The following is a 26,968-nucleotide window of genomic DNA, read 5'->3' as shown; positions in this document are numbered from 1 at the left end:
CCCTTTTGCAAATGAACACTGGGTAGGGCCCAAAGTCAGGGCAGAACCCTTTCAGGGAGGGCTTATCAAGACTAAGCATTTGGACTCTAGCCCTTAACTCTGCCACATAAAGGCAGATGTCTTCAGTTTCCTCAGAAAAATCTCTACAAGTAAGGTGCTTTGTAAACTGAAATGCAATTACAGATTTGAAGACCTATTAGAGCAATCTTATTCTTAGATCTTTTACATGTATATATCTCCTCCCTGAAGGCTCATCACACTTGAGATGTACAGACCCTCTATGTACCTTCTCTGCATTTCAGAGTTGAGCACAAAAGTAAGGGGCTTACTTTACTGCTTGAAATACTCCCCGCATTCAACTTTGAAAACAAGTACACTTTTACTAGAGACTCTGTGTTCCATATTGAAGATGGAAACCTGGCCTCTTGTTTAGTGCTTGGAACTTTGGCCACACACCTGGATCCTAGAGAAGCTGGTCTGAGGCAGGGCAGAGCAGAAGCAACTCATGTGAAACTGTACTGTAGGCATGGAAGATATTCCCGTTATACTAAAGCCACTGAATGCCCCTTCCTGGGCACTCTTGAACACTCTACCCTCCTGGAGGGCAGAGGCCGTAGGCAGTATGATACTCAGGAAAGAGCTTACTATACTAAGTACATGGGGTTTATGGGGACAGGAGGAACTGAGTTCAAACCCCAGCTTTCACCGACTGGGTATTAGACCTCTGGCAAACTCATTTACTTCACTGAAGCTCAGCTTTTCCCTCTGGAGCTATTAATAACTTAATGAGTTATAAAGATTAAGGGGGATAATCAATTTAGAATACCTATCACAATACTTGGCACATAGTGGGCACTCAATAAAAGCGACTTCCATCAAGAGGGAAAGGGCAAAGAACGAAAAATGACCAAATGTGATTCACACGACAGGTAAAGAGGACTAGGGGACAAACCTCAGCCAACAACGGATCAGGGCTGTGAGTGGCTTAGCATGGGAATGGGCTAATTTGGAGAGTCTTGTGCTAGTTTAAGAGCATCTGGATCCTGTACCAGCCAGAGCAAATCAAACAGGAAGTGCTTATGAAGCGTTTGTTTCTAAAACAAGTACGAGCTGTGTTATTGACACAGGCCACAAGGGAATTGAGAAGACTGTTGGAGGAGATGTTAAGAAAGCTGACATGCTTTCAGTTTCGATCTTTGCTACTACATACATATGGGTACAGCTGACCTTGGCTTCAAAGAAAAAACCCTAGACTAAGACACAAGAGACCTGGGTTCTGCTCTGAGCAGGTAGCATCATCTCTCAGGCCTGTTTTTTCTTTCGCCTCCAAATACAATTCTCTATGTGCTTACTCTATCATCACTATTCTCATTTTCAGACGATGATACTCTAGCACAGAGAGATTAAGCTAATGCTGGCAGGAATTTGAATTCAAGGTCTGTTGTCAAAGCCCGTAGTCTTTCTACTCTGTTGTCTCATCTCTCAGTGGCAAGTAAGGGGGTCAGACCAGGCAGACCAAGGAATTTCTGGACTTGAAAAATCTTATGATCCTTAGTGGCCTGAAATTGTGGTTTCAAGAGTATTTTAAATACATACTCTAGTGCTAGACAAAGCCTGGCTAGTTAAGGAGCCTTCTCCTATTAATGAAATCTTCAACACCAAGGGCAAAGCTGGGGTACAAACCAACTTGAGAGCCAGAGTAGACAAGAAATTTTAGGAAGCCCTGAAGAGGCCCTTAGAGAATACATATCCTAATTCATTTTACAGATGGGGATATGGAGCCTACAAAAAGAGAAAAGCTTGACTGGGAACGTGCGGAAAGTGGGTAATGGAGGACACCTGGGTCCTATGCTTCATGGTCTCATACTTTTTATCTACTCAGTCTTCAACTTTCGGGCCATTCTGATCTTCTCTTTGATATTTCTTTTCCAAATGCTGGGTGACAGGCAGGTCACTGTCCCTGCAGTAGACTCCCAGACACTTCTTATTGTAGATAATGGCTCTTTCTTTCTAACTGTCCCTGCTGCAGCCTTAAGCAATACTAAAGCTTAGTCTCCTTTGGCTCTTCCTGACTTTTTTTTCCCTTTAAACTACAGACCAAGTATGTTTGGAGGACAAAACTGGAAGAGACACATCAGCAATTACAGATCAACTTTCTACTTCTCATTCCCTCTTTTTGAAGCTGAGGAAACTGAGGCCCAGAGATATTAAATGCTTTCTCAAGCTTGAGTTAGGCTTAAGAGCCTGGGTCACAACACTCACCTCCTACTACAAAGTGACACTGAACACGTGGCATCAGAATTTATTTCAACTACTAGTGGTTGAACCTCAATCAAGACAGTATTTTTTTATCATCTCCTTGTGGCATCATAGTAACCATATAGGCATTATTCCCATTTTGAGGATGAGGAAACTACAGCTCAGAGAGGTTAGTCATACAGGAAATAAATGTCAGAGCAAGGATTCAAACCTTTGGTTTTAAAGCTTCCTCTCTTTCTCCAGCAGCATATGGCCTAAGGTTTTTAATAATATATAAAACAGTGGGAAAGATGCAGTTAATTAATCTTCCCAAAGACCAGTTATACTGTAGATAATGTTCATCTCTTGCCCTATGCACTTAGTACAGTAAATCTTGACATTATGCTAATTGTAGAGATGGTGAGGGGAGGGAGATGAAGGTAGAGAGGAGGAGTGGAGACTCTAATAATACAAAATGACAGACAACTCAAAAGAAGCAATTTCTGCTTTTGTGTTAACCTGATCTTTTGTACGATAGATTTGGGGTTTTGTGTTTTTTTTTTTTTTTTTTTGCATCCTCCCCATGAGATCTTAAGTCTCCTTTATTCATGTCCTACTCATGTCAGGATTCTAATACCACAGGTGCTGATGAACCTTGGTTTCCTAATGCATTGTTTCCCAGCTTGGGTTTTTGATCTTTTGGCCTTATTCTCAGGCTCAGAACCTTACCTCTCTGCCACAGTCAATGTCCTAGTTTGATGTGATCTATAAGACCTGTGAGTCCCTTTTCTGTCAGGCATGCTGCTCCAGTGGGACAGAAAGATCCTCTTTAGTTTTAATGAAAACTAGGGAAGGAGGGGCACACAGGGCCTAGAGCCTTGTGTACACTACTCTGTCCCTTCAACTGAGCTGGACCTTATTGCTTTCCCTTGACAGCAACCCTCAAGAAAGCCAACTGTCTCTGGAACCAAAGTAATAAAATGTGGGCAAAATTCCTGGCTGGGGAGAGAACAGGAACAGCTGCTTCTAATAGGAGCTGCTCTGGTGGCCTCCCTCAGATTTTCTCTGTAGAATTCTCCAAGAGCCATCTGATGACTACACTGGCAGACAATGAACCTCTAAGCTACAAAATCAGCTCTGATCAGACATTCATCCTCCACACCTCGAAGGATGATGATGTATTGCTACTGCTCTTGGACCTTCTCAAACTCCAACCGAGGTTCCCCAGGACCATAATTACTAACATTAACAGTCCTTTGCATGCGTACAGTATCTAACAGTTTTATCTAGCACTTATTTGGAATGTGCCTTACACAGTTGGCTGGGTAGAAACTGTTACTCCTTGTTTATAGAGGAAGAAACTGAAGGCCACAAATAAGTACCCAACAAGTCCATGGGTTGCTTAGATCTCTTCCCATATCAATATTTACCTATTGGGTCTGCCTTTAAGACTTATTTCTTTGATGGAATCAAATCTCTGCTTAGAATCTCACTCATTAAGAAGCAACAGAGGTATTCTGCAAGGCCTCCAAAGCCATTTGCCTCTGAAGTCTATGAAGTGGGCAGCCGTCTCCTCCAGTTCTGTATCAGGCAAAATTTCCTCAGAAGTCTGGGGAGCTCTTGGCTTTCCATATGTTACCTGACTACTTTCTACACCACCCCATCTCAGGCCCACCTTCACACAAATGGGGCAGGCAGGATCCACGTTGCCCATATGGGTTGAGCCCTAGGCCCCTTCCTGTTGGTAATGCATATACTGCTGACCACTTGTTCTCCCCAACTGTTTTTGAGTTAGGCCCTCTCTGAGTCTCCAGATACTGCTCCAGAGACTACATCAGGAGCACATGACAGCCCACAGGTCAGTCAAGCCTGTAGAAAAGTTTCATTTGGGCTGCACAGTGCCTGAAAAAAGTAACCTAAGCCAGAAGAAATCAGAAAAAGAAGAGCAACCTAAACCCAAAGCAAGCTAAAGTTAGGAAATAATAAAGATTAAAGTAAGAAATCAATGGAATAGGAAAACAATGAAAACAAAAGTTGGTTCTTCAAAAAACATCAACAAAATTGACAAACCTTTAGCAAGACTGACCAAGAAAATAAGAAGATACAAACTGCCAAAACCGGGAATGATATCACTGTTGACTTTCCAGAGTATTTAAGATTATAAGGAAATCGTATGAACAACTTTAAGCCACAAAATGAGACAACTTAGACAAAGTGGACAAATTCCCAGAAAGACACAAATTATCAAAAGTGACTCAAAAAGAAATAGAAAATCTGAGTAGACCTATAACGAGTAAAAAAAAAAAAATTTGAATTAGTAATTAAAAATCTTCCAACAGAGAAAAGCCAAGGCCCACATAGCTTCACTGGTAAATTTTATCAAATAATCAAAACACACACACACACACACACACACTAATCCTTCACAAACTCTTCCAGAAAATAGAAGAAGGATCACTTTCCAACTTATGAAGCCAGTTTTACCCTGATACCAAAGCCAGACAAAGACATCACAAGAAAACTACTGACCAATAGCCCTAATGAAAACAGATGAAAAAAGTCTTCAATAAAATGTTAGGAAACCAAACCCAACACCATACAAAAAGGATTATACACTATGACCAAGTGGGATTTATTCCAGGAATACAAGTTTGGTTTAATATCCAAAACTCAATTAATGTAATGCCATGTTAGTAGAATAAAGGACAAAAACCACACAAACAAAATTCAACATCCATCAAATAGACTAGGAATAGAAGAGAACTTAGCCTGATAAAAGTCATCCACAAAAATATCCTACAGCTAACATCATACTTAATGGTACAAAACTGAATATTTTCTCCCTAAAACTGGGAAAAAAAGTGTCTACTCTCACCAATTCTGTTCATCACTAAACTGGAGGTCATAGCTGGTATAATCATGTAGAGGGATTTTTTTCTTTGTTAATGAATGTCAGAGGCCTTTTTCATCACAACAGTCCCTCCCTTTTCCCTTACCCTGCTTCATTTTTCTTCATATGTACTTATTTGTTTTTCCTCCACTAGAATTTAGACTACATGAGAGAAAGCTATTTTCTTCACTGCTACATTTCAAACACTTAACACTGTGCTTGGCACATGGTGGACACTCAACAAATACAAACTGTATGAATGAATGTCTTTAATAAGTTCATATACAAGACAATGAATAAAGGGGGAAACAGGAACCACTGGCCCAAGAGGCTGAGAAGGACCAGGGTTTTACGTCATGGGGAAAGAGCCAATGTAAAGTAATAGAAAAAAAATCTGGTTCTCTTGAGCCAGATTCTTAAAAGTTCTACGCTGAGCTCTTTCAATCACTGCCTGTGTGACCCTCCCTAAGTCTCAGTAATTTACCAAATGAGAATATCACCACCTATCTCCCAAACTGTTATCAAAATGAAATCAATTTATGTAGAGCATTCAATATAGCACCTGATAATATAGCAAACACTACAAGTAATTATACATTCTCTGATACCTCTGGCCTTCAAAAAGAACCTAGAACTACTTTAAAAATTACCTAGCCCCACCTTACTGAAGTACATAGATATCTATAGGGCTGTTGCTCCTAAAACATGGCCTTCATACTCATTTTAACTTTATGATTCTTCTTTTACCTCTCCCTGTTAGCTTTCAGTTCTCACCTCTAGCTGCTGCTAATATGCTAGCTCCTCCTCTCCTTTTTATATGCTGCTTTTAATCTTATGAGGGTTTAGAAACCAGATTGCTAAGCAATTTTACTTGTTACATGTGAAAACAGGAATAAATTAGTGATGTACAAGGCCTTAAGGATGACAATGCTTTGCTTCCTTCTTTTTAATAGTTGGACTCTGAAAAATTGAGATAAATAAACCACTATATGGATATCAGTATATTATACACTTTTTTATATGGAATCATTTATATTTTAAAATAGTCAATAGTGGAACTTCTTCACAGGGCAGTTGTTACAAGAACAATAAAATGCAAGCCTGATGCCCAGGTCATGAAAAGGCCAGAAGCTATAGAACTTTTAGATCAACCAAGACAAAAAGAGGTGACAGCAAGAGCTTGGAGTTTCAGCATAGGAGGGAAGATTGGCCAACAGGGATTCCAAGAGCATCAAGTTGGGGGAACAGACCCTGTGTACCCTCAGGTAGGCCGAGGAAAGAACAGAATGCCCCTTGTTACAGTGAAGAGAGTGACCTATATCACTGGCCAAGGGCGAAGAGAGAGATGGTGAGAAAACCAGAATGCCCATGGCTTCTGATACAATACTAGACTACAGTATAAGTATTTTTTTCTGGAGCAGTTGAGGCAGGGCGGGGTGGGGAGGGGGAGGTGGTAAGGCAGGGAACCTAGGGCCAAAATAGGAATAGCCCTCCTCTTCTGAGATGACAGCAGGTAACATGGCAACAACCCAGTGGAACTAGTCAGTGAGTACAGACACATGCTGAGGATGGGCTCTTGAAAACAGCTTATCTGTACCAGCAGTGGTCTTGGAACCAGGGTGTATGAGTGCATTTAAACCTGCGCTCTGCAGCCCACATGCTGCAAGTCATGGTTGCCGATACTGCCTGGTTTTGTCTCTGTGCCCTAGAAAGACTGAACTTGGGGAACGACTGAACTCTGGGTAGGGCCTGCAGAAGAAGGGAAGGAGGGAAGGGCACCGGAGAAAATTTACAGTTTAAATTTCCAGAGCAAAACCTTCCCTTTTACTTTTGGGGAGTGGGGTGGCAAATAGTTCAGGGACTGAGATGCCAGGAATACTTGTAACACTTTCTTCTCACTTTCTCTCTTTTCAGTCATGCTGTTTTACAACTCACAAAACTTTCCAACTTGCATTTCTCATTTGATTTTCTACAACATTCTGCATGGTTGGTGTACACAAAATAAATATGTGGAGGTGTGGGTCCAATTTTACAAAGAGGGAAATGAAGATTATCTAAAGGCAAATGTTGAGAAAGAAGATAAAAATCTAGGTTTCCCAACTGCAACTCAGTTCTCCGGGTCCCTATCTGTGCTGGCCCAAATATTTATAGCATCCCATGTGTTACAGATGTTTTCTTCTCTTTCCAGTCATATTTAGCCTAAGTCTCTGCTTGCTTGAAGGTTCTTCATATCTTTCAGCCTCTTGGCCCCCCTCACTAAAAATGCCAATGCTCAGAAGGGACCCCTAACTCCTATTTGGCCTGCTGGGCCCCTCAAATAGCTAGACCTCCTTTCTGAATCCCTAAGGAGATCTGTCTTCTTGAACTTTATTAGAAAAATCATGATGCCAGGGGTATCAGCAGTCCAAGGAAAGTCTGCCAAGTCAGCGTGAACAATGGTATTCAGTTAGACTGACCTGGGTTCTAATAGTTTTATGGATTCCCAGGTGTAAACCCTAGGCAAACTAATTTTCCCAAGCCTCAACTCCCTCACCTATAAAATGAGGTTTTGTCTAATTTAAATGAGATCCATAACACAATTGGCTCTTCATGTGTCGATTTCTTTTCCTGTCTCACTATCTTCAGTTTTCCTTCTAAGCTTCCCCATCATACAGCCCCACTCTATCGCCCCATCTTCACCACTATTCATGATTACATTCTGTAGGATTGATAAAACCACAAGATTTTCTGAAGCTGACTCTGGGCTTGGTAGGTCACAATCAAGACGGAAATCAGGAAAGTCTCTAAGGGCTCTGAAGTCATGTTAAGAGAACTTATGAGAGAATGGGCTTAGCTGCGAGGTCCGGGATACTCCCCAGCAGAAAGCAGCTGGCAGAGGAAGGAGCTGCTTCCAGAAGGAACTGGGCCTGCTTTGCTTTATTCACGGCAAATGATCCCAGGCTGTCTCATGGCAGCTCTAAGAAAGCAAGTTCAATTCTCTCAATACAGGAGGCTGCTTATGACAATCTTTTAGGCACAGAGTAGGAGAGTAATTATATTTAAGTACCTGTACTAAGGGTAAAACTAAGCCCCCAATCTAGTTATCCTGTATCTTGGCCCAAATTTGCCCAGAGTTTACCTAGGTACTTTCACTCACCAGTACCAAGGCTGAGCTCAGCCAGCAATTTCCTCTTTTGGGTTACAGGGTCAGCACCAACTGCCTTAGGGAACAGAGCTCACCTATAACAGAGAGAGAAGTCAGTCAGGATCTTGCTCAGAACAGGCATGAACTTAGGTCAATGCAGACAAAGGTCCTGCCCTTACATGTCTTGCATCCTAGCAAAAGCTAGGTTACCAAGTAAATACATAATTTCAGGTTTGTACTGAGTAGTATGAAGAAAAATAAACCAAAAAATAAATAAATAAAGCAGAGTAAGAGAAGGAAGAATGACAAGGAGTGAGAATGGGGTCTATTTTAGATAAAATGGTCAGGAAAGACTTCTCTAAGGGGTGACTATTAGATAGAGACCAGAATGCAGTCAAGAAGCAGGATCTGCAAAGGTCAGAGGGAAAAGTGTTTCAGAAAGGGGAAATATCAAGTGCAAAAGACCTGAGGCAATATTAGGCAAGAATAAACTTGCTATGCCATGGAACAAGACAGTCAATATAGTTAGAATGCAGTGATGAGGAAAATGAGGTTCCAGGTATACATAACCTGGAACCTAGCTAGGACAAATTTTCAAGCACTCTGAGACTGGTTGCAGGTTTCTATGCTCATCCTCTCCTCTACTGGGTAAAGATAGTTGAAAAATGGAGAAACTCCCATATATACTTGGAATGTGGGATAGACGTAACCAGGTAAGGTGAATAGCAGCACATGCCAGGCACTACTGTAAACCCTCTATCTGTATTAACTCATTTAATACTTACAACACTCTTTTAAGGTTGGTGTGCTATTAAATTCCCCATTTTACTAATGGGGAAACTGAGACACAGAGAAGTTAGTAAATTTTCCAAAGCTGCACAGCTAATAGATAGTAAACCTGGGACTTTAACTCCAGACGTCCAAACTCCAGGGCTTGCCCTCTTAACCACGTTATTATACCACTTCTCAAAAACAGAAGAAAGAAGACAGGAAACATGTTCTCTAGTCCTAGCTGACATGAATGACTCAAAGTCCCTATTTACCCTCAAGCCTGAGATCCTCTTTTATTTTACTTACAGTCCAGGCTTTTTACTGAATACCGGTTTAACGACTCCTGAGTCCTTCAGCCAGGAGTTCCAGAGGCTACTGGGATCATAAAACTATGATGTTAACAACAGCCACTGAAAAGCCACTAACATTTAATACACACTTTAAATAAACCTGCTATTGGGATAAGCACCTTACATGTACTATGTTATTTCAGTGAAGTGATAGCTGCTCTTCGACATGGGTAGAGGGACCTGTGGGGGGAATCCAGTCCTGGAACAAAGCAGTAAACACAAGGAACTAAAGGATCTCTGTAGGCCAGGGTCAAAGTACAAAAGCAGAGGCACTAGACGGGTGGCTGGTTAGGAATGGACTATCAGCACTTCCAAATAACATGTCAACAAACTGAACTCATCTCCTACTTCCCAGCCCCTACGGTTCAGTAAATAGTGTAAAAATTCTCCCAAGTACATTTTTAGACTCCGAATGTTCATGCTCTCCAACTCCTCTTTTCTCACTCCCCATTCCCGCTATTACCAAGTCCTTGTGGTGTGTGGCTTTGGGTTGGTGTTTTTTTTCTCTAAGAGCTTGCATCCAAACCATCTTCTTTATTTCCTGCTGTGTCAACTTCCTCTTGGTAGGATCTCATTATCTGCTGCCTGCCTGCACTGCTGGAACATTTCTTAGAATTTATTGACATTACAAGGGCAAGCTCTTGTAGTAGCCTCTTCCCTGATCTCTCTTTCACCAGTCTCCCTCCACCCCTCCCACTTCAATTCACTGGGCCCACACTGCCAGACTAATGTTCCTAATGCCACTCCCCTGTTCAAAAACAATCATGGTTCCCAGTCACCTAAGCTTTGTTCTCTACAGACTCTCATACCATGGTCTGGTCATCTATCATCTGCCATACCTCTACTGTGGGCTTTCCAGATCCCATACTTTTGCGTCTATGTTGTTGTCTCACCTGGAATGCCTGTCTTCATTGGTACATATTCAAATCCTTCTTAACCTTCAAGGGCTAGCAATCCAATGAATTTATCCTGAACACTTTCTCACCCTTCTCTCTGTCATGTTCTTGAAACATCTCTAGCTATAACTACATCTGGCTCTGGCTTCACCAACCACTAAACCCTCAGCACTACAGTTCCCCTATTCTTCTTCCTTGTAAAGGTTCTTGCTGTTCCAGAGAATGAAGACCTAGTCAGTTAAGATTTCTGTTCACATTTCTGCTACTCTTATCGTACTCTGGATCTATCTCCTAACAAGAGACCTGAGTTCATATCTGAGCCTTAGATTCTCTAACTACAAAATTAGGATACAAATCCAATCCTGCCTACAATACAGGGATTTTGTCAGAATCAAGGTAATAACGGAAGAAAGAGGAAGAGTTAAGATGGGAAACTCTGAGAGTTTCTATGCTCATCCTCTCCTTTACTGGGTAAAGATAGTTGAAAAATGGAGAAAGTCTTTATTAGCTCTTTTGGTCAGCTGCAAAACCCCAAGTCTTCTATCCAATCAACCAAAAAATACTGCCAGGGCCTCGTAAGCCATGGTCCCATCTCTGGGATAGTGGTTATAAAGGATGCAGGAATGAATGAGAACAATCCTTATCCTTGGGCTCTTTGCAGTTAAGGGTAGGACTGTGTCAACTTCCTACAAAGGACTACTTAAGAATATTAGGTGGGACCTAATAGTTCCAAGAATGCTATGTATTGTAAAAGTGGAAAAAGAAATCAGTCTGAATAGAAGTGACCTCAGAAGCTTCATAAAAGTAAGGGCTTAAGCAAGGCCTTGATGCAGGGTGACAGAAAAATACGGGCTACTATGCACCAGGCACTGGGCTAGGTGTTACACTTATTAATCCTCGTAATACTCTGTGAAGCAAGTGATGGCACGCCCATCTTATGGCCCAGGTAACTGAAGATGGGTGAGGCTAAGTTTACTATTCAAGGTCAAACAGCTAGTAAGTAGCAGAGCTAAGATCTGAACCTAGGTCTGCTTTACTTTAATCCAAAGCCTATGTGTTAGCCTACTTCATGGTCTGCTACTTATTATGTAGCAACATGAAAGGAGGCCCAGATTAACTGTGAAGGATTAAAATCCAGTGATTTGAATGGGGGGCGGGGGTGTAAGGGGAGAAGAAGAGGTTTATTGCTGCTATATTTTTTCCGTAAGACTGTGACCTTATGGCAGGTTTAGGGTCTTATTAACTGGAATAGCCCAAGTATCTGACACAGAGCCTGGCAAGTAGGAGACGCTAAGTATTTGGGGAACTTGCCAGTGAATAAAATACCTGCCCTACTAATGTTGTTCTAAGGTCCAAAATCTCAAGCTTCATGTTCTGACTCTCAGCCTGGATACCTCTAGTATCTGCCAGCTGATGGTGCCCTTTCCCCATACTTGTTTTCAGGAGTTAGGGGAGAGATGAAGAGAGGTGAGAAGAGAAAAGGATAAGAAAGGGAAGATGGGTGTTTAACACAGAAAAGAGAAGTAGAGGACAGGGTAAAAGGGAGAGCAGATAAAGAATAACTGGATAACCTAGAGGAGATGGACAAGTTTCTGGAAACATACAGTCCACCAAGACTGACTCAAGAAGAAACTGACACTTGAACAAACCAATCACTAGGAATGAAATCGAATTAGCAATAAAAAACCTCCCTACAAATAAAAGTCCAGGACCGATGGCTTCACCAGGGAATTCTACCAAACATACAAAGAAGAACGCATACCAGTCCTTCTCAAACTCTTCCAGAAGATTGAAAAGGAGAGAATACTCCCAAACTCATTCTATGAAGCCACCATCACCCTGATACCAAAACCAGGCAAAGACACTACAAAAAAAGAGAATTATAGGCCAATATCACTGATGAACATAGACGCCAAAATCCTCACCAAAATTTTAGCAAATAGAATCCAACAACACATAAAAAAGATTATACATCATGACCAAGTGGGGTTCATCCCAGGGACACAAGGCTGGTTCAACATACGCAAATCAATCAATGTAATACATCACATCAACAAGAGAAAGGACAAAAACCACATGATCATCTCAATAGATGCAGAAAAATCATTTGATAAAATTCAACACTCATTTATGATAAAAACTCTCACCAAAGTGGGTATAGAGGGAACATATCTCAACATAATAAAAGCTATATATGACAAACCTACAGCCAGCATAGCACTCAACGGTGAAAAACTCAAAAGCTTCCCACTAAAATATGGGACAAGACAAGGATGCCCACTATCACCACTCCTATTCAACAGTCTTGGAAGTCCTAGCCACAGCAATCAGGCAAGAGAAAGAAATAAAAGGGATCCAAATTGGAAAAGAAGAGGTAAAAGTGTCACTATATGCCGACAACATGTTACTATATATAGAAAACCCTAAAAGGTCCACACAAAAACTACTAGAGCTGATTCAAGAATTCAGCAAGGTAGCAGGTTACAAGATTAACATTCAAAAATCAGTAGCATTTCTTTACACTCACGATGAATCAACAGAAAAAGAAAGTAAAGAAACAATCCCCTTTAAAATACCACCCAGAGTAATAAAATACCTAGGAATAAATCTAACCAAGGAGGTGAAAGAATTATACACAGAGAACCATAAACCACTGATGAAGGAAATTAAAGAAGATTTTAAAAAATGGAAAGATATCCCATGCTCTTGGATTGGAAGAATCAATTTTGTTAAAATGGTCACACTGCCCAAGGCAATCTACAGATTTGATGCAATTCCTATCAAATTACCCAGGACATATTTCACAGAACTAGAACAAATCATAATAAAATTTACATGGTACAATCAAAGACCTAGAATTGCCAAAGCATTACTGAAGCGAAAGAAAGAGGCTGGAGGAATAATTCTCCCAGACTTCACACAATACTATAGAGCTACAGTCATCAAGACAGCATGGTACTGAAACAAAAACAGACATACAGACCAATGGAACAGAATAGAGAGCCCAGAAATGAACCCACAAACTTTTGGTCAACTAATCTTCAACAAAGGAGGCAAGAATACACAATGGAATAAAGACATTCTCTTCAGCAAATGGTGTTGGGAAAACTGGACAGCAGCATGTACAGCAATGAAGCTAGAACACTCCCTTACATCATACACAAAAATAAACTCAAAATGGATCAAAGACTTAAACATAAGAAAAGATACAACAAACCTCCTAGAAGAAAACATAGGCTAAGCATTATCTGACATACATCTCAAAAACGTTCTCCTAGAACAGTCTACTCAAGCAACAGAGATAAAAGAATAAACAAATCGTGCCTAATTAAACTTACAAGCTTCTGCACAGCAAAGGAAACCATAAGTAAAACAAAAAGACAACCTACAGAATGGGAAAAATTTTTGCAAATGAAACTGACAAAGGCTCGATCTCCAGAATGTATAAGCAGCTCATATGACTTAATAAGAAACAACCAAACAACTCAATCCAAAAATGGGCAAAAGACCTAAACAAGCAATTCTCCAAGGAAGACATACAAATGATCAAAAGGCACATGAAAAAATGTTCAATATCACCAATTGTCAGAGAAATGCAAATCAAAACTACAATGAGGTATTACTCACACCAGTCAGAATGGCTATCATTCAAAAATCCACAAATGACAAATGCTGGAGAAGCTGTGGAGAAAAAGGAACCCTCCTACACTGCTGGTGGGAATGCAGTTTGGTGTAGCCACTGTGGAAAACAGTATGGAGATTCCTCAAAAGACTAGGAATAGACTTACCGTATGACCCAGGAATCCCACTCCTGGGCATATATCCAGAAGGAACCCTACTTCAGGATGACACCTGCACCCCAATGTTCATAGCAGCACTATTTACAATAGCCAAGACATGGAGACAGCCTAAATGTCCATCATCAGATGACTGGATAAAGAAGATGTGGTATATTTATACAATGGAATACTACTCAGCCATAAAAACTGACAACATAACGCCATTTGTGGCAACATGGATGCTCCTGGAGAATGTCATTCTAAGTGAAGTAAGCCAGAAAGAGAAAGAACAATACCGTATGAAATCGCTCATATGTGGAATCTAAAAAAAAAAAACAAAAAAACAAAAAAACAAAAACAAACAAAGCATAAATACAAAACAGAAACAGACTCATAGACATAGAATACAAACTTGTGGTTGCCAAGGGGGCGGAGGGTGGGAAGGGATAGATGGGATTTCAAAATCGTAGAACAGATAAACAAGATTATACTGTATAGCACAGGGAAATATATACAAGATCTTATGGTAGCTCAGAGAAAAAAATGTGACAATGAATATATATATATGTTCATGTATAACTGAAAAATTGTGCTTTACACTGGAATTTGACACATTGTAAAATGATTATAAATCAATAAAAAATGTTAAAAAAAAAGACAAAAAGGAAGGGAATGACTGGGCAGGATTAAAATGTCTGACGCCTACAATTTGGGAAAGGTTTCTTTTTTATTCTGATTCCAGAAACAAAGTTGTTTTTTGTTTTTTGTTTTTTTAAGAGGAATAGTAGGAATTCCTCCTTATAAACTTTAAATGAAGGGAACTTGCTTATCCAAATCCCAGACTAAATCTGTCAGCAGGAGGTAAAGTGAAGCTCCTCAGGGATCCCATCCTCAGTTGTCACCACTGTCTTGCTCCAGCCCAACCCTCACTCACCTGGTTTAGGCTGAAGCTTGCAGAAATCAGAAGATATGCAGGTTCTTCCTCTATTCCTCTGCTTCTTCTACAAGGGTTACTCCAGGCTAATAAGCCCTGGGAGTCTAACCTTCCCTATGATAAGGAGATACAGACATCCTCTGGACCCAACCCCACAGCTCCCTATCATGAAAGCTTTGTTGAACCCTAAGGGGAGAAGTGTTTTTCCCTTTCTGCTAAATTTCTCAAATGTGTGTGAATGTACTGGGATGAAAATATGGATGAAGGAGGCAAGGTCCCTTCAGAACTCTCTAGATCCTGGGTTCTAATACAGCTTGACCCACTTTAGATCTGACTTGCATATTATACACACACAGCCTCTCTTCTTACTAAATTAGTAGAAAACAGATAAACAACAAGAACCTACTATATAGCACAGGGAACTGTATTTAGTTTCCTGTAATAACATACAATGGAAAAGAATCTAAAAAGAAAATATATATGTATATGTATAACTGAGTCACTTTGCTGTACACCTAAAACTAGCATTGTAAATCAATAAACACTTCAATAAAAAGTAAATCTGAAAATAAATAAATTAGTAGGGAGAGCACTGGGCTGAGAGAATACCTAAAGGCTAGTTCCAGCTCTACCTCTAATTCACTGTATGAGCTTGTCAAGTCATTTCACCTTCCTGGACCTTAGTTTCCATATCTATAAAATTAGGTTATTAGTACCTACTCTTCTGAAGGATTTCCTGATGGATCAAACAAGACTGTTAAGAACAATTTAACGGTTCAAATCTACTTGTTTTAATATGAATGGCAAAGGAATGAGGGGATGATTTCTTTCAAAAATGAAATAAAATAAAAATAGGGCTGTACCACCTTTCAGTTGAAGGGATCTGCTCTGACTAAAAAGAATCAGGAAGAGCTGTGGAAGACACAGTGTCACTGTCTATACCTCCATCAAAAGACAGTCAAGGGGGAGGATACAGGTCAGTGGTAGAGTACGTGCTTAGCATGCACAAGGTCCTGAGTTCAATCCCCAGTACCTCCATTAAAAACAAACAAAACAAAATAAAATAAAGACAGCCAGGCACCAACCGAGACAGAAAAAGCTCAAGAACTACTTGCATTCAAATCCCAACAGGTTCAAGTAGAAAGAGGATAAGAACCATGAGAAATCATATATTGCTTAGGGAAAGTAACAAAAAGTAGTAATGACCAATTTAGTAGTGAAGAGCTCAGGCTCTAGAATCAGACCTAGATCTGAATCTCAGCTCTGTATCTGATTAGGTTTGACCTTAGGCAAGATATTTACATTTACGTTCTGTGCCTCAGTTTCCTACATTTGTTTTAAAAGATTTCCTACTTCATAAACATGTTATTGGGAGAAATAAAAGAAACAGCATGGGAAAGCCCTTACCTCAGGGCCTGGCATAAGTGACTCAATGATAGGTATTGTTTTTGCATTTTAAGTGCCACAAAAGGATGAATCAAGCAATTTAAAAAGGCCTAGGAGAAAGGAAAAAAATGTACATTTGCTATTACCTATTATGTATCATGCCCTAAGCCTTAATTATTCTCATTTATTCCCAATCACCTTTTGGAATCCATAGAATTAGCCCCATCTTACAGAAGGAAACTGAGCCTCAGAGAAGTAATTTGTCTAAAAACTACACAGTTGAGAAACAGAACTTACTTCAATAGGTCTGACTCAAAAGACTGTTCTTTCTACTACATATATATATACACCTTGCACTTCCTCATGCTCAAAAATAAGCTCTGTATATCAAAGTAGGTTCCAATAATAAAAGTTTTAGGGAATGGACCCAATTCTCCCATTGTGTACTTGATGAAGAAACTGTTGGTTTTGCGTGCCTGGGGAAAAGATGGGCAGGAATAAAATGCAACTGCACCATCAAGTTCCAGAGTTGTGGACTTGACTTACCAGACCCTCCCAATGGACTCTCAGATTTGTTACAGTAAAAGAGGAGATAGGGGCTTTTGCCAAACTGGATACCACAATCTAAAGGACAAGATATTATAAGATTTAACAAACGGGCAAAAAGCCATGAAAGGTACCTAGACTGAACTAAAATACCTGATCAAAATCCCTTATACTGGGAGGGAATACAATGCTATGAACACTTTTTCCCCTCAAGAGTCAGCATGTACTGTGTCCTGAGTGTACATACTGTCCCTATTTCTGGGAAGCACTTTACTGTGGCCCAGATGACTGCAAGTTAGTCTGAACAGAAGCACTCCTTCCTTTGGGCCAAACTATTATTTTGGAGCATTCCATTAAAAAAAAGAGGTGGGGGAGCAAGCAGGTTCTTACAGGAGTATATGGAAACCAGGAATTTACAGCTGACAAGAAGGGAAAAGAAGCCAGGAAGTGAATTAAGAGAAAATTCTGGCAAGAACTAGGGCCTGGATATCAAAGGCTTTTGGAAGGGTGGAGAACCAAGCAAAAGACCTAGGACAAGAAGGGGGTGCTTCAGGGGGCTAAGGAAAGATTTTGACAGAAGAAATTATCTCTTACATTTGTAAAACATTTTTTTTTTTTTAAATAGCATGTCCCTATAGAAACCCTGGTGTTTAGAGTACAGCTATCTCCAGGGGGTGCAGGAAGACTGATTGAAAGAGGTGTTTCTGAAGTGGTATCTTCCTTGGGAGAGGGGAAGAAAAATGGAAGCTGGATTCTTTAGGCCTCTGGGGTGGCAACAAGGGCAGGAGTGAGCAGTCACAGGAGATAACCACAGCATAACCCAGGCTCAATCAGGCAGAGCTCATCTGCAGGTAGCCTCAGACCCATTTCAGCCACAGTCAGCACAACTGCCCACATCCAGCAGGGAGTACAAGACTGGCCACAGAGCAAACAATCCTTGTCTCAGAAGCCACACTCGCCAATCTATTTTAGTTCTGTTCCAGCTTGCTCCCAACCTCTTGGCCTCAAAACTCTAACTGCTTCAATCTTTGCAAGGCCTGCTTTTCCCAGCCTGGACCAACCAAACTCTATAGTCTTGCAGTTCTACCAGACTCCTCCCTCCTCACAAGAATACCTGACCTTGACTCTTGTGACTAGTTCTACTGTGGGGCTGCCTATGCCCTGGCATAATAAACCAACTGGCTGTGTTGCCTTGGAGGTTAAAAAGATGACCTCACAACATAATAAAAATGCAGCCAGGTCACAAAATGGTTCAGTAAAACCCTCTTCTACTCCCCAACAAAGACAGGTGTCAGGATGCCCAGCATATCACAAAAAGAGGCTCTGGAGGGCAGCTGGTTTCTTAATGACAGGTGATATTAGAGCCCTTGAGCCCAATCTTTGTCCATGTGTGAGAACATTATACATGCCATAAATAGACGAAACTCAATCCAGTCTCTAGGCTGCCTAGAGGAATGTTCAGAGAACACAACAGACATGCAAGACAATCATTTTTGCCTCTGCATTTTTGGGGGAGTTAACAGTATTTCTCCTTCCTCAGCTGAAGCTGTCTTCAGTTTCCCCCTCTTCCTTCCCTAGAAGAACCAACCCTGCAGGAATCATCAAGGGAGGAACAAGTAATTACTGTTTCTTTTCTCCATGCTAATGAGACAGTTGGATGGTTCCCCTTCCCCCTCCTGAGTTGAAGAGAGAATCTAAGGCTTTATAATCTGTAACCAACACACCAAAGCTGGGACCAGACACTGCTCTGCAACTAAACTGTGCAGAAGATGGCTTTTTGTCTCTAATGAGAGCAGAGCTAGAAGAGGCCCCACCATTCTACAGAAGGGGTGGTAAGACCAGAGGAGAGGATCTGTCCAAATTCACAGAAGGAAGGCAGTGGCAGGGCCAGAATCAGTCTCCTTACTCCCAATCAGGGCACTTCCCACATCATCTAGACGTTCTATGGCACAGAATGACTTTGGAGGTGTCCTCAACATGGAACCTGGAACTGCAAGTTTCAAGCTCACATACCGGTTTTTGAATAGATATTTAAAAAACAATGACAATCCTCTGCAGAAGTGGACTCAGCCCCAGAACCCCAGTTTAGGGCAGGGCAGGGGGCAGGGGAGTGTGGCCAAGATCCGAGAGACAATGCCAATTTTACACCAAAATTAAAATCACAAGTAGATGGTCAGGCAAAAAAAAAAAGAATCTATGAATTTTATGGGATTCAGCTCAGTTACATGAAGACTCTAGATACCATGGGTGGGGTCCAGAACTAGCCTTAAGAATGAACCTCAAGTCTGGTGAGTAAAGAACCACTTTAATATAGAACACTAGGACCTCAGTCCGCTAGACAGATCCTCACATTTCACAGATGAAGAAACTAAATCTAGCACTGTTGGGAGCTTCAAGGGGAGGACCCAAAGTAAAGCAGCAGACTGAGGGATGCTATGGCCCAGAGCTGGCCATCACCTGTCTGCCTAGCCATGGTCAGAGAAAAAGGAAGACAGGGTCTCTGGGAAAAGGAGCCAGAATATATGTAAAGACTGTGCTAAGAAGAAAATGGTTCAAGTTTCTAAACTGAAATAATCTGTAGATTCTAATAAAAATTTTTTTTTAATTTCTTACTTTTTTTAACCTGAAGACTGGCTTCTTTCAGCCCCTAAAATCTCTTCGCTTCCCTCTCACTGTCTATCCTAGCTGTATCATTTCAGGTTGGATTCAGCAACTCAAATCCAGTCCTCAAACTAATTCTGATTCCAGGCAGGAAATATTTAAAACAGCCTTGGCCCTAACTCCCACCCTCTAGCCACAGGGCCTGGATGTCAATGCCTCCTTCCTGTCTCTTGTACCACAGAGTTGACTGTGGGGCTCCTTGTGGTAGACTAGGATATTGCCAGTGCTGACCACCCGGCTTCACCTTCCAGAAGGCATAAAATCACATGCTGTGTTCTACAAATTGGCCCAGGTCCATGTGAGAGCCCCTGCCTTAGGTCACCTGCCTAACACCTCAGGCCCTCCTAGGACTAAAGTCCAGCTCTGAATCTAAGGTTAGGCCTTCCCACCAGTGGCCACTCTTCAGAGACTGCCTGCCAGCCTAGACTAGTCCTTGAGTATGCTACAGCCCCCACCCTTCTGCAGGAAAGGCAGCATGTTATAGTAAAAACAGCACGCATGCAGACCTTAGGTGTAAGCCCTGGCTCAGGCTGCCAAAACTGGGTATCCTTAGGCATTGTTATTTAACTGCTCTCCCGTTTCCTCTTAAGAGCTTTGATTACTGTTTCTTCCACAACTCTTCCTCTGCTTGGGATGAAGGAATATTTAGGTATTTCCCTGTATCCTCAATGAGTCAGTCACTGTCTACTGAATGATCCTCTAAACCTAAGTTCTCACATCTGTAAAATGTTATCTGTGATAATATCACCTATCTCAGAGTTATGAGATAAATAAACAAAAAAATAATAATTGCCCAGATCAGAGCCTGGCCCTTTTCCCTCTACTGTATCATGGATGCCAGGGCCAAATGTTTGCCTTTACTGAACCAGACTGCCCTTCCTAAAGACATTATGCCTTGCTGAACCCTAGGGTCAGCTGAATCTGACCCCCAAGGTCTGTTCCACTCCAGTAATTAAATTGAGTGCCAGTTGCTGGAACCCTGCCAGTGAAAAATAGCTAGAAATATGACTATTCTCCTCACAGTCAAAGGCAGTGAATTTGAAGCAGATTTTGAGTATGGACATACACAAATATTCCAGATTGAAATAAGGAGGGAAAGCCTACATCCTATGAGGTGGCTAAAATCATTTGAAGGGCCCGAGAAATGAAACAGATTGGCTGAGGTCAGATGATAAGTTAAAGGGAGAGATGAGTTTGGAACCCACCACTGCAGTCTCCTTTCTAGTGTTTTTTTCCTATCCTATAGGGCAAATGCACAATGTTGTAGGAAAAACGAAGTGAGGCATAGGGGGTTCAGTGTAGTGGCAGGGAGAGGCACATAAGGGTTGTCAAGTGGTACTTATGTAGCTGCAAAAGGCGACTGAGAAATAAATTCAGCCTTTAGTTTTGCAGGGGCTTAATGTGCTCTACAAATTAAAGGGTAGAAATAAATTCAATCTGGCCAGAACAAGTGCCAGCAGTTAGGGAAGGGAAGAGGATGTCCTCAAAGTATCCTGAGCCCCTCTCCCACACCACCAGCTGCTCCAGGAGAGCAAAACCTCTGCCCACTTATCCCCAACTTCACAACTCAAACTATAAACTATGTTCCAGATTTTCTAGGATATCTGTCTTTCCCAAAAGAGGGCCCTCAGACTTATAAACTGTGGGGTGAAATACAGAGAAGTAGCAGAGTAAGAGTTCTGCTCTGTGAAGAAAAATCTGATTCTTTTGTTTTATTCACCATATTCACCTGAACTTCTGGGAAGTTAAAATTTGCCCAAGGTCACAAAGCTAAGAAGTGCAAATCAGGACTTGCTTGCATCCTGTGTCCTTTTGTGACCATGATGACTTTCAGCAGCTTTGATCTTTACAAAGTTTTGAGCAATAGGTAGGGGAGGTGTTTTCTGTTAAATCATGCTGTCCGTCCCTCTGAAAAGTCTCATTTGACACCTCCAATTCATTTCAGGCTTAGTCCTGACATTTATCTGCTCTTACAGAACTTTTATAATTACCTTCTAACTCAGAGGTCACCAAACTTTTTCTGTACAGGGCCAGCAGTCTCTGCAGTATTCAGTTCTGCCAATGTAATATGAAAGCAGTCATAGATGAACAAATGAGTGTGGCTGTATTCCAGTACAATTTTACAAAAAAGAGGCAGCAGACTGATTCAGCCCACAGGCCAGTAGGCTGACACCTGTTCTACCTAATCTACTGTCTCCACTCACCCTGTCTCCCAATCCATCATACACACTCATATCACAGCCCTGCACCCTCAGTAGATTCCCTTTGCCTATAGGATTAAGTTTAAACTCTATCCTCATCCTCTACCATTACCTTCCCTGCAAACTGTACTCCAATCACAGCAGGCTGCCACCAGGCAACTTCTTACCTTCCACCACGCTCTTCCCTAACACCTGCATTGCCCTTCTCCATTCCTTTGCCAGTATTACCTATTCAGGGACAAGCTCAAATGCCAACACCTGTGAGAAGTCTTTGCTTGGTTCTGCCTTACATAATTAGTCACTATATGGCTGTCCCTCATTCACGAGTACCTCCCCAACTCCCTCACAATTCTAAGCTTCTCAGGGGCAGAGAGTATGTCTTTTTCAACTCAGTACCTAACAAAACACACAGTGTCCACTGACTGAACAGGCTTCTAGGCTGAGAGGAAGTCACTAGAACATGGGGATCTTTGGTTCCAACAGAATCATGATGTGTCTCACAGTATGAACAGAGCCTTCAGTTGGCTTCAAGGGCTGGCCCCCCTCCCATCCCATCATGTTCCCTGTCTAGCCAGGTAACTAATTAAGGTAGGAGCTAAGACCAGGCATTTCACTAGATGACTCTAGCCTATTCTGAGAAATGTGAAGAGGGACCCTATTTTCAGAGCTCCTTGTCCCTGACCTCAAACTGTATCCTTAATACCAGACATAAACTAATCCCACATACAGATTTAGCCCTAGATCAGCAACAGCTTTCTCACACACGCAGATCCTTGGTCTCCAAAGGCAGATTTCACCCAAGCCTGACGGAAAGGCTCAGGACATGCAGTCCAATCTCAACTGAAGAGAGAACTCAAAGGTATGTGGTAAGAATCATCAGGAGCATCGCCTCTGGATGCAAAAGGATCTCTATTGAGATTAAGGGGCTCTAGACAAGCCTGTAACCCCCGAGTGACTATCCTAGCTTGGGAAGCTGTGAGACCAAAGACTAAACTGCTGATGGGGAAAAACAAAACAAACACACAAAAGAATTTTTCTCCTAAGCCCAGAACAGAACAACATTCCATCTGGGTAAGTAAGCTTGTCACAGGCATGGGGTACTTAGCATATCTGCCATTCCAGGATTACAGCTGTCAAGTTTTAATTAGGGTAATTAGAGTTAAAAATGTAATTTCATTTCAGGGGTATTTTGAACAGATTCCATTAATTTTTTTTTTTTTAAGAACACAGGAAGGAGGGGAAGGCTGAGTGGAGCAGAGGATTTTGCCATCAGAGAAGCAAAGCCATGTGCCTGGGCCAGACAAGCTTTCAAGCCACTGCCAAGAACCCCCAGCATCTCTGCAGGCTTGGCCCAGGGGACAGTGGGCTGCTGCTCTTCAGCTTTCCTCCCTAGTTTCCTCCCTGAAATTAAGTTTTAGTCCACATCTGCTAATAAATCCACCTCCTTCTCCCCACCTGCTGCTCTTATGCTACTGCCATTCAATGGCTACACTCATAGCCTTAAGTTTAGCAGGAGGCAAGGGCTGTCAATCTGATTTGCTACAAGTTAGGGACTACACTAATGTCCATCCCTTTATCAAGGGTTCTTGGACACATCTTTATGCTTTCCTTTGTGCTAGTTCCCTGGTTTGAAGTGCACTCCTTGCCTTGCCTGCCTCTATTCTTACTCTTCCTTCAAAGCCAGATCACCCCACCGAAAAAAAAAAAAAAAGAGAGAGAGAGAAGGTGGAAGGTATAGCTCAAATGGTAGAGTAGTAGCATGCATGAGGTCCTGGGTTCAATCCTCAGTACTTCCTCTAAGAATACATAAAATAAACCTAATTACCTACCCCAACCAAAAAAAAAAAAAAAGCCAGATAAAAGTTATCTCCTGCAGGAAAGCCCACCCTCATGCCTCTGTGATCCTAGAGTACCTTCTATGTGCCTCTATTAAGACATACACAGAATACTGTGTTTTGTTTCCCTTTCTGTCTGATGCTAGATTGTGATGGACTGGGTCTTCATCTGGGAATCCTTAGTACTAGCACAAGCCTTGACATATTGGAAATACTCAACAAATATTTGTTGAATGACCAGCTATAGGGAGAATTTGGTCTGATCACACTGGTCAAGTTAAGCCCTCAGGTTCTGCAATGCCTAGAAATACCCAATCATGAGTCCCTTCCCCATCCTTGCACAGGGCCAATTCAGACACCTAACTCAGCCCTCCCACTGATCCCAAATGATTGATCTCTCCCATTAGAGCCTGCTCATTCCTTAGAGACCTTGGAAAGGAGATGAGAAAGCCAAAGCAAGCAGATCATCTCCCCTCATCCTCCTCAGCACTGGTTTTAAGGAATTTCCTCTAGTCTCTGAAGGATTCAAGGGAGAGGGCCTGAGTTCCAATTCAGTCTGTAGAAGCGTAAGGGATGGCCCTAGCTTAAAAGAAAAAAAACCCCAAAAATAGTTCACAGGCTTAGAATCAGTGCTGCAAATGCTCAGAAATGTTGTGGTATAGTACAACAGAGAAAAAACACATGACACAGGGCAGCCAAGTCACTTTGCTGAGCTTCAGTTCCCCTTTCAACGTATCCCGTAGGCTGTTAGGGGAAATGAACACACAAGGAGGCTTAATGCAGTATTTAGCACTAAGTGATTTTTTCCATCTGAGGAGGGAGCCTGTACTATATACCTAGCACTGTATTTATTATGTATGAGTTTATAAAGGTGAAGAAAACAATCAAAAGGGAATACAAGTTATCCATTTCCCCATTTGCTCAGGACAGCTCTGCCTGCTGGTCCCTAGGGAGGAGGGTTATACCAGCAGAACCCTTGTGTTGACAAGTGTAACCAGATCCATTTCATAGTAATCAGATTCTCCCAAGCTAGGAGCACTCCTCCAGCCTCCTCCCACGCTGCCAAGGCCTGGCTGTAGGCCCATATTGATCCATTTCTAATTAGAAGCAGTGTCAGTGCTTCTGACAGAAGGTCAGGGGCTAGGCTGCCTCTGCTGGCCCCTAGCCAAAGCCTGAAATGCCCTGTCCAGGGTAGACAGAGAATGGACACTTTCATGGTAGAAAAGTATCCCAGATTGAACTCATCATAAAGCAACATGAAATTTTAGAGCTGAAAAGGCCCTTTATGAGCATGAGTCTTGTTAAATTCCAGTTGAGAAAGCTATGGTCCAGAAAAGATAACTTGTCCAAGGTGATACAGAAAGATAATGCAGATGTTCTTACTTCTAGTTCCTTCCTCCTGAGCAGTGCTTCCCAACCTGGACACACAACAGAAGAACTCCGGGAGCTTGTTAAAAATACAGCTTTCCAGGCTCTACCCTAGAAAGTCTGATTTCGAGTATCTACAGTGGAAGTGACCCCTGAAATCACAGGATTGTTTGGAACTAGGTTCAAATACACCTTGGCTCATAATGGTGCCACTTAGAAGCAATCTGCTATTATTCAATATAGCCTTCACCACCTCCACCATAACAGAGTTATTCTAGGGGCCTTAGTCAAAGGATCTGTCATAAATGGTTCAGACTTCCTTATGGTCCACTAGCTTGGCTGTCAACAAAGACATTTCCCTTTCAAAACTAGTCTGAAACTACAATATCTCTTATGAAGATTAGAAATACTTAAGGTGGGAAATTCAAAGAATAATGGGAGATGGTGTGGTACTGAGTATGTGGGGCCGAAAAGTAGACACATGTCAGCATCTGTGTGTAGGGAAGGACTTGTGTGGCTATATAAGGGAGTGGACAGTGTGATGTCTGTGAGACAGGGTTGCAGATATTTTCAAGGTACACAAAATTCTGGGTATTTAGGTAGAAAACAGTGGGACAGGGGTATAGGAGGATAAATGTGTAGCAACATGGCAGGAGGAAGTAGATGACCTGAAGGTGTAAGGGAGACAGTATGGGTGTGTATGGAAAAGAAGAAACACGTGCACCTTTGTGACTCAACTGTATGTGTCTATGTCACAAAGCATACAAACCTGTAGGGACTGAAGAGTGTGTATTTGTCTGTGTGGCCTAGACACCTGTATGCATGAGAAAACAGACCCATGAGCATTTCTGATTTATCCAGTCCCAGCTTTACCTGAAGGTTCATATCACTCAAGGGCAGGCCTGTCCACAGAAATTTCTCATTAAAATTGACATTTTGACAACTACTAAAAAAAAAATAAAATGATAACAACACCTCTAACATCATGGGAGGTTAAAAAAGTCAATGCCAATAAAACACAAGAGACAGATGAGAACCAATTAGGCCATGATTACTTCTCAGCTTCACAAGCGGAGGTGTTATTTGTAATTAAATGTTGTATAGCTGATTCACATCTCAACTTAAAGGCCTGGATTTCCTGTGTTATCTGCGGAAGAAGGCAAGAAAGAAGAAAGAAGATAGAGAACAGTAACCAATAAAGTGTTAAAAAAAAAAAAAAAAGGACTGGAGCAATGGAAAGATGAAAGAAAGGGAAAAGGCTGAGAAGAAACCAAAAGCAAAAGGCAAGTGAGGAGGGAGAGAGAGAGAGGGAGAGAGAAGGGAAGGAAAAAAGAAAGAAAAAAAGGTAGAAAAGGCAGGAGACAAGAGAGAATTTCCTTCAGGCTGGCCTAGAAATTTAGCACACATTCTAGTAGGAATTCTAGCTGAGGTAATGAGTGAGGCCTGACCCCTGTACTTCCTCACAGCTTTTACTCGAACCATCTGAATGTTCTTCTCACCATCTTTGCCAACTGAACTTGCGAGTCTTCAAAGACATATGCAAATACTACCAGTTTCTGGAAGCTTCCAAGATTTCTCTCAGTAGTTCTCTCTCAAGAATTCCGTAAACTGCCAAAACACTTTATCATATTTCACCTGTAGCATTTAACATTCAACCTTATACCATGGGTATGTGTACAAATACAGTTCTTTCATTCATTCCACAAGTACTATTTGTGCCAGGCCTATAACACAAGGTTAACAGATAAATAGCACACTGTCCCTTCGCCCATAAGGTCTCAATTTTCATGAATGAGAGCAGACTCAGGTGTGATACAAAACCAGAGTACAGAATTAGAAACAAAGTAGAGAGAAGATCAAAATTAATTCTGTTTATGGAGAGATCACAGAAAGCTTCACTGAAGAGGAAGCATTTGAACAGTTATGACAGATGAGTAGGAGTTGTCAGGTAGAGGACAGAGAGCCAAGAGGGCTTTCTACTCAAAGGGA

The 26,968-nt window shown here is 41.6% G+C and overlaps 1 protein-coding gene across 8 annotated transcripts in view; it reads right to left on the bottom strand.

Annotated features, from left to right (window-relative positions):
* Positions 1–26,968, bottom strand: part of RALY (RALY heterogeneous nuclear ribonucleoprotein) — a 77,962-nt gene that overhangs the window by 35,125 nt on the left and 15,869 nt on the right. For 5 of the 8 annotated variants that reach the window (XM_031687912.2, XM_072944086.1, XM_072944085.1 and 2 more), the window contains exon 2: positions 8,265–8,347. The exons of 2 other annotated variants lie outside the window; for them this stretch is intronic. The gene's annotated coding sequence lies outside the window, so the exon portion shown is untranslated. Of the gene's footprint in view, positions 1–8,264; positions 8,348–14,982; positions 15,068–26,968 lie in introns of those variants that run through there. One more of the 8 variants, XM_072944087.1, reaches the window with a different exon arrangement.

This window comes from Vicugna pacos, chromosome 19 (assembly GCF_048564905.1).
Source record: "Vicugna pacos chromosome 19, VicPac4, whole genome shotgun sequence".
Classification (NCBI taxonomy): Eukaryota; Metazoa; Chordata; class Mammalia; order Artiodactyla; family Camelidae; genus Vicugna; species Vicugna pacos.
The sequence above is the reverse complement of the archived record's forward strand: the minus strand, read 5'-3'. Positions and strand labels throughout refer to the sequence as shown.